A 7,356-nucleotide genomic window follows, 5' to 3' on the forward strand; every position below is an offset into this window, starting at 1 on the left:
AGCAAAAACCTCTAAAAAAAAAAAAAAAGCTGGTTCTTTGAAAAGATAAACAAAATCGATGCACCACTAGTGAGACTTACTAAGGAGAAGAGAGAAAGGAACCAGGTGAATCAAATCTGCAATGAAGCAGGAAATATAACAACAGACAAAGCAGAAATACAGAACATCACTAGAGGATACTATGAACAACTAAATGCCAAGAAACAAGACAATCTGGATGAGAAGGACAAATTCCTGGACACGTGTAATCTACCAAGATTGAGCCAGAGGATATAGAAAGTCGGAATATGCCCATAACAAGCCAGGAGATTGAATCAGTACTAAATAACATTCCAGCAAAGAAAAGCCTTGGCCCTGATGGCTTCAGCTCTGAATTCTATAAAACTTTCAAAGAAGAGTTAACTCCCATTCTTCTCAAGTTATTTCTAAAGATCCAAAAGGGTGAATCTCTCCCTAATTCAAAAGAAAAGTTAACCCCCATTCTTCTCAAGTTCTTTCTAAAGATCCAGAAGGGTGAATCTCTCCCTAATTCATTCTATGAAGCCTCCATCACCCTTATCCTTAAAACTGATAAGGACAGGACAAGGAAGGAAAACTATAGACCAATATCTCCGATGAATATAGACACAAAGATTCTCAACAAGATACTAGCAAATCGTATTCAACAACTTATAATAAAGATCACACAGCATGATCAGGTAGGCTTTATCCCAGGAATGCAAGGGTGGTTCAACATACGCAAAACCATAAATGTAATACACCATGTTAACAGGAAGAAAGATAAAACCCATATGGTCACATCAATTAATGCAGAAAAAGCATTTGATAAGATACAACATCCCTTCATGATCAAGACTCTCAGCAAAATCGGCATAGAAGTGTCATTTTTCAACATAATAAAAGCTATCTATGAAAAACCCATAGTGAACATCATCCTGAATGGAGAAAAGCTGAAAGCTTTTCCACTAAAAACGGGTGCAAGACAAGGATGCCCAGTTTTTCCACTCCTTTCCAATATAGTACTGGAAGTCCTTGCCGACACAATCAGAAAAGAGGAAGAAGTAAAAGGCATTCAAATAGGAAAGAAGAGGTGACACTCTCCCTATTCGCAGATGTCATGATTGTATACATGGAAGACCTAATGGTTTCCATGAAAAAATTTCTGGAAGTAATGCACGAATACAGTAAAGCTGCAGGATACAAAATCAATATAGAGAAACGTATAGCATTTCTGTACACGAACAATAGGCCGACTGAGATAGAACTGAAAAATGTTATTCCACTTACCATAGCCACAAAAAATACAAGATACTTAGGAGTAAAGCTAACCAAAGAAGTTAAAGACCTCCACAAGGAAAACTACGAGAAGCTAAAAAAGGAAATTGAAAATGACACAAAAAGTGGAAGGACATCCCATGTTCCTGGATTGGAAGGAGTAATATAATCAAAATGGCAACTCTACCCAAAGTAATCTACATATTTAATGCAATGCCAATCAAAGTACCAGACACATTCTTCACAGATCTAGGAAAGACAATCATTAAGTTTGTCTAGAATCATAAAAGACCCCGTATTGACAAAGCAGTTCTGCACAAGAGTGGAGCAGGCTGCTTCTCACTCCCCGACCCACAAAGCTGTGGTAATCAAAACAGCATGGTACTGGCCCAGAAACAGACATGTGGGCCAGTGGAACACAATAGAGTCCCCAGAAAAAAATTCCCAGACATACAGTCAACTGATTGCTTTTTTTTTTTTTTTTGGAGAGGTTTACGCTATAGGGCGTGTGCGCTCGCCAGACAGACAGAGAGAGACATAGAGACAGAAAGCGAGAAATCACCCCCCAGGGGGGATGGTCACGCCCTTCTCCTCCATTCTCCTCTCGGGATCTTGGGCACACACGCACACGCACCCGGTGTGAGTTTAAGCCACTGGGTCCGGGATGCGAACCGTGGTCGACTACGTGGGAGTCCAGCAACATAGCCATTACGCTAACTGCTGGTTCCCACTGATTTTTTTTTTTTTGAGAGGTTTTTGCTATAGGGTGTGTGTGCTCACCAGACAGACAGAGAGAAACAGAGAGACAGAAAGTGAGAAATCACCCCCCCGCAGGGGGGCTAGTCACGCCGCAATCCCTTCTCCTCCATCCTCCTCTCGGGATCCTGGGCACGCATGTATGCGCACCCGGCGTGAGTTTAAGCCACCAGGTCCAGGACTTGAAGTGCAGTCAACTACATGGGAGTCCAGTGACAAAGCCATTACGCTAACTGCTGGTCCCTCTTATGTCATCTTTAGAGAGTAGTTTTTTTAACTCATTCTCCCATCTTTTAATAGGGTTGGATCATCTTTTTTCAGAAGAACTGCTTGAGTTTCTATTTATTCTGGTTATCAGACCCTTATCTGACACACAGTTTACAAAAATATTTTCGCATTTTGAGGGCTGTCAATTCACACTAATTACTGTGTCCTTTGCCATGCAGAAACTTCTTAGACTGATGTAATCCCACTTGTCTATTTTAGGGTTATCGACTGTGCTTTGGGGGTCTGATTTCAGTGTCCCCCCGAGTTTCCCCGGTGTTTTCCCGGAGCACTTTTATAGTTTGAGGTCTTAGATTTAGATCTTCGATCCACCTCGACTTGATTTTTGTCAGAGGTGAGAGGTAGGGGTTCAGATTTATCTTTTTTTTTTTTTTTAGAGAGGTTTTTACTATAGGACATGTATGCTTGCCAGAAAGACAGAGAGAAACAGACAGAAAGTGAGAAATCACCCCCCAGGGGGGATGGCCACGCCACAATCCCTTCTCCTCCCTTCTCCTCTCAGGATCTTGGGCACGCACGCACACGTGCCCGGCGTGAGTTTAAGTCACTGGGTCCGGGACTCAAACTATGGTCGACTACATGGGAGTCCAGCGACACAGCCATTACGCTAACTGCTAGTCCCTAGAACCATCATCTTCTACCGCTATGTGCTTTGTTGTTTGGTTGCCGTAGCGTGGCTGACGTTTGGCACTCTAGCCCCGCCGTCCGGAAACCAGACTGTCACATCCTCCAGCTCCTCTCATGCCAGAAGTACCGCGTCTCCGTTTCCCCATCAAAGATGTGGTGAGTCACACCCTAAGCCGAAGTACTCAGTCAGGAAATGCACCACCTCTGGCCAGCTGGCGTCTTCAGCTGGCCCCGGGTGGTGTGGCCGAGCCAGGGCTGAGCTTGACGTGCAGTGACAGCCACTCCAACCTTTGCAGCTCCTTCTCCAGGCTTTTCCTGTGCAGCACGAGCGAGCCCGTCATTGTAAGGGGAGGCCGAGGAGCGAGAGCGTGCCCGGGGAGAGACGAGAAGGGCGAGTGCTGGAAAGGGAAACAGGGACGAGGGGACCCCGCCACGGACCACGTCGCTCATTTAACTCAAGGCGCGGAACGCCGAGGTGTCCAGGATGAAGCCCACCGACGGCAAGAGAGCAGAGACGTGCGTGCGACAGGGAAGTGAGAACGCCACCCAGCAGGACCGCCCGCTTCCCAGCCCAGCTTCCCTGTCCTGGGGAAACCTGAGGGCCCAGCAAACACTGAGCTTAGTGTTCAGGGGCAGATCCTCCTAGTGATTTTTGCTCTCTATACTTTCTTTTGGGGACACAGCAAGTAACCTCTCAAAGTCTTTATGAAAGGTTTACAAAAAGGTTAAAAAGAAAAGTAGAGGCTGGGAAAACAAATTAAGCCAAAGCCTAGAAAAATATGCAGTTAGCTAGGAGGTCCTTTTAGACTAATCCCAATCAAAGAAATGTTTAATTTATTTTTTATTTTTTAGGTTTTTGCTATAGGGCACATGTGTTTCCCAGAGACACACAGAGAGAAAGTGAGAAATCACCCCCTGGGGGGATGGCTATGTTGCAATCCCTCCTCCTCCATTCTCCTCTTGGAATTTTGGGCATGCACGCACATGTTCCTGGCGTGATCTTCAAGCCACCAGGGCCAGAACTCACACTGTGCAGTTGACCTGCGGGAGTCCAGGGCCTTAACCACCATGCCACCTGCTGGCTTTCATTCCTAAAAGTCACGGATATATTTTTACCCTCCTCGAACCCCATAATAAATTCTCTTTTTTATGCCTGAGGGCTTGTGTATGCATGCACATGTGCACACATGAGAGGAGTGTGCCCGCATGATGGGGTGTGGTCATGCCATGATCTTCTCCCTCCAGCTCTTTCTGGCAGGATCTTGGGCCCATGTGTTCCTGTCTGGCATGCTCTCCAGCTGAGCTGGTACTTGAACACTGGTCAGCCATGTGGGACCTGGCTTCCCCCGCGCTGTGCTTACCACTGTGCCACAGGGCTGGCCCCCATAATACATTTTGTTCAGTAACTTTTTCTCTTATTACTCCTTAACACCCGCACTTCTGTATAAACTTGCTCAGTTGATGTAGTTCTTCCTTGGTTCCAGAGCAGCCTACGGGAAGGTGATGGGCATCTTGGAAGCAGGTTCTAACTGTCCAGTGGGTGGCGCTGCGCACCCATGGAACCCAGTTAGGCTAGGTTTTCTGTTTCCTTCGCAGGAGTGGCACCCCCACACTCCAACTGGGAGCTGCAGTTTTAAGACACTTACAAGGCGCAGGGCTCAGGAGGGTGCTGGCGGTCGAACCATCGTACTTCACTTTCACTCACTGCTGATGGGAACGTAAGTGGGAGAACCTTTCCGAAGGTCTTTTTACAGTATCTACCCATCACGTATGTACAGGCGTGTAACCCATGGTTCTCCTAAAACTGTATCCTGCAGGTATGCTTGCTACGGGAATGGTCGTCTCAGTCTGTCTGGGCTGCTATAGCGAGCTGCCGTAGACTGGGTGACGCATGAACAGCAGAAGTTAGACTCTCACGGCTCTACAGGCTGGAGGTCCGAGATCCAGGGATCAGGAGATGCAGCGTCTGGTGAGCGCCCCACTTCGGTCATAGATGGCACCTCCTTGCTGTGTCTTTATGTGACAAGAGGGCTGAGGGAGCTCTCTGGGTCTCTTTTATGAGGACTCTGGACCCATGACTTAATTACCCCCCCAAAGCCCCACCTTCTAATGCCGCCACCCTGGGAGTTCGAGGGAGTCACAAACATTCAGCTTATAATGCATCCTTACAGGTCTGCTTACTCGGACTATGAAGACCACGCAAGCGCTGGCGTCAGAGTTGACCCCACTGGAGAATGAAGCCGCACAATAGACAAAAACACGCTACTTGAATGTACTGATCCTGGGCGGGCTGAAGAGACATCTGCTCCCTCGTGTTCACTGCAACACTTTTCACAAGAGCCGAGGTATGGGACTTACCTAAGAGCTCATCAGCAGGTAGAACGCGAAGACAACGTGCTGTGTGCACAGCAGGGCCCGGTCCAGCCGGAACAGACAAGGAGACCCGTCATTAGCAACGTGGGTGGGCCGTGAGGGATTTATTCTGAGCGGAGTAACCCGGTAAAGGAGGAAGAGCACCACACGAACTCACATGTATGTGTAATGTAGAACAGTAAAACTCAGACACAGAGTGCAATGGCGGTCACAGGAGCTGGGGATGGGAGAGTGGGGAGCTGTTGGTCGAAGGACATTCTAATTTACAGGCCAGTCAATGAACCTGAGAGAGGTTCTCTTCCCCTTTACAGAAGTGTATTAAGATCATTTACCCAGGTTGAGGTGGGGCGTGTCTTGGAATATTGTAGTTATGAAGTCAGAAACATTCGTAAAATGAACTGTTTCAGAGATTAGAGGAGAAAAGGATCATAGGATGGTCTTTGTCCAAAACGGAGAGCTCATCTCTGAGCAAAGGTACGTCTCAAATTTCCAAGTTCCGTCCCTGCAGGTCACATCAGTGGCTCCACATCAGCATCACCTGAGAAAATGAGCTATGCATTTCCAGGCCTCAGAGTTTCTGTGGTAGGAATTCAAATCAAGAGGGAAACCTCTCCAGGTGGTCTAGTAGACGACCATGAAGAAGAGTCGTGCTTTAGCTCCTTCCAGTGGAAGGTCAGCGAAGCCAGAGCTTGCCTTGCTCTATAAGGGGTGTGCAGAGCCCCTGGTGCTGCACAGACCGAGGGCGTTTCTGAGGACTGACGAGAGACCGTGGGAGGAGAGAGTAGGAATGGAGGCGGTTGGGGCCAGCCATTCAGGAAGAGTTCTTTGTAAGCAAGGAGGTATGAACATGGTCACTGGGAGACAGGCCACTTGGGGGGACCAACTTACGTGTCTTCCTGGGTGTGTACTACGTAGCACCCATGTTTACATTCGCTCTCTCACTGGAGCCACAAGCTTTGGGAGATGTTCTGATGGAAAGGAGCCGGGAACACTAATTTCCTTTAAAAGTGTATGTTTTCACATGGCTAACATTTAAACACTTACTTAAATTTTAAAATTTATTTAACCTTGTGGGACCAGCAGATGGCATAATGGTTAAGTTGCTGGACTCCCACATGGCCAAGTGTGGCTTGAGCCCCAGACCTGGAGGCTCAAACTTGTGCCAGGTGAGAGTGCGCCCAAAGTCCCTAGAGAAGAATGGAGAAGGGATTGCCCCCCCCAGGTGATTTCTCGCTTTCTGTCGTTCTGTCTCTCTAGTGAATGCACACACCCTATAGCAAAAATCTCTTCCCCCCAGATTATTTAACCTTGTGGGGTCAGCAGGTAGCATGGTAGTTAAGGCACTGAACACTCCCACATGGCTGACCATGGTTCGAGTCCTGGACCCGGTGGCTTGCTTTCTCACTTTTCCTCTCTCGCTTTCTGGTAAAAATAAAACAAACAAATGAATAAAATTGAATAAATAATTTTAAAAATTGTTTAACCTTGTAATTATAATAAAATATAAAAATATGTGTGATATAGTAAATTACATAATTTAATTCCTTTTACTTAATTAAAAATTATCCTATATATGGGATCAGCAAATGACTCAGTGGTTATGTTACTGGACTCCCACATAGTCAACCACGGTTTGAGTCCTGGACCTGGTGGCTTAAAACACACGCTGGGCGTGTGTGTGTGCACGTCCAAAATCCTGAGAGAAGAATGGAGAAAAGATTGTGGTGTGGACTTCTCCCCGGAGAGTGATTTCTGCCGGGGTCCAGCCTCGGCGTGGGTGGGTTATCTCGACGGAGGTAGCGCTGGAAAGAAAGGAAGACAAAGGCTTCGTGCCTTTTCATGCACGTCCTTAGCCGGACACTCCCAGAGATCGCTCTCTGAGGAGTGACAACTGCTAGGAATCATCGTGCCTTTTTATTGAAAGTGTGATACATGCAAGTAAATGGGTGAGGGGCAGTAAAAGATTTACTCTAAGGAACAGGGTATACAAAGCATGGAAGCAATAATTATAAAACATGCTGTTTGTCTTGTTAGCTCAGG

Source organism: Tupaia chinensis, unplaced genomic scaffold (genome assembly GCF_000334495.1).
Source record: "Tupaia chinensis unplaced genomic scaffold, TupChi_1.0 Scaffold144336_2, whole genome shotgun sequence".
Classification (NCBI taxonomy): Eukaryota; Metazoa; Chordata; class Mammalia; order Scandentia; family Tupaiidae; genus Tupaia; species Tupaia belangeri.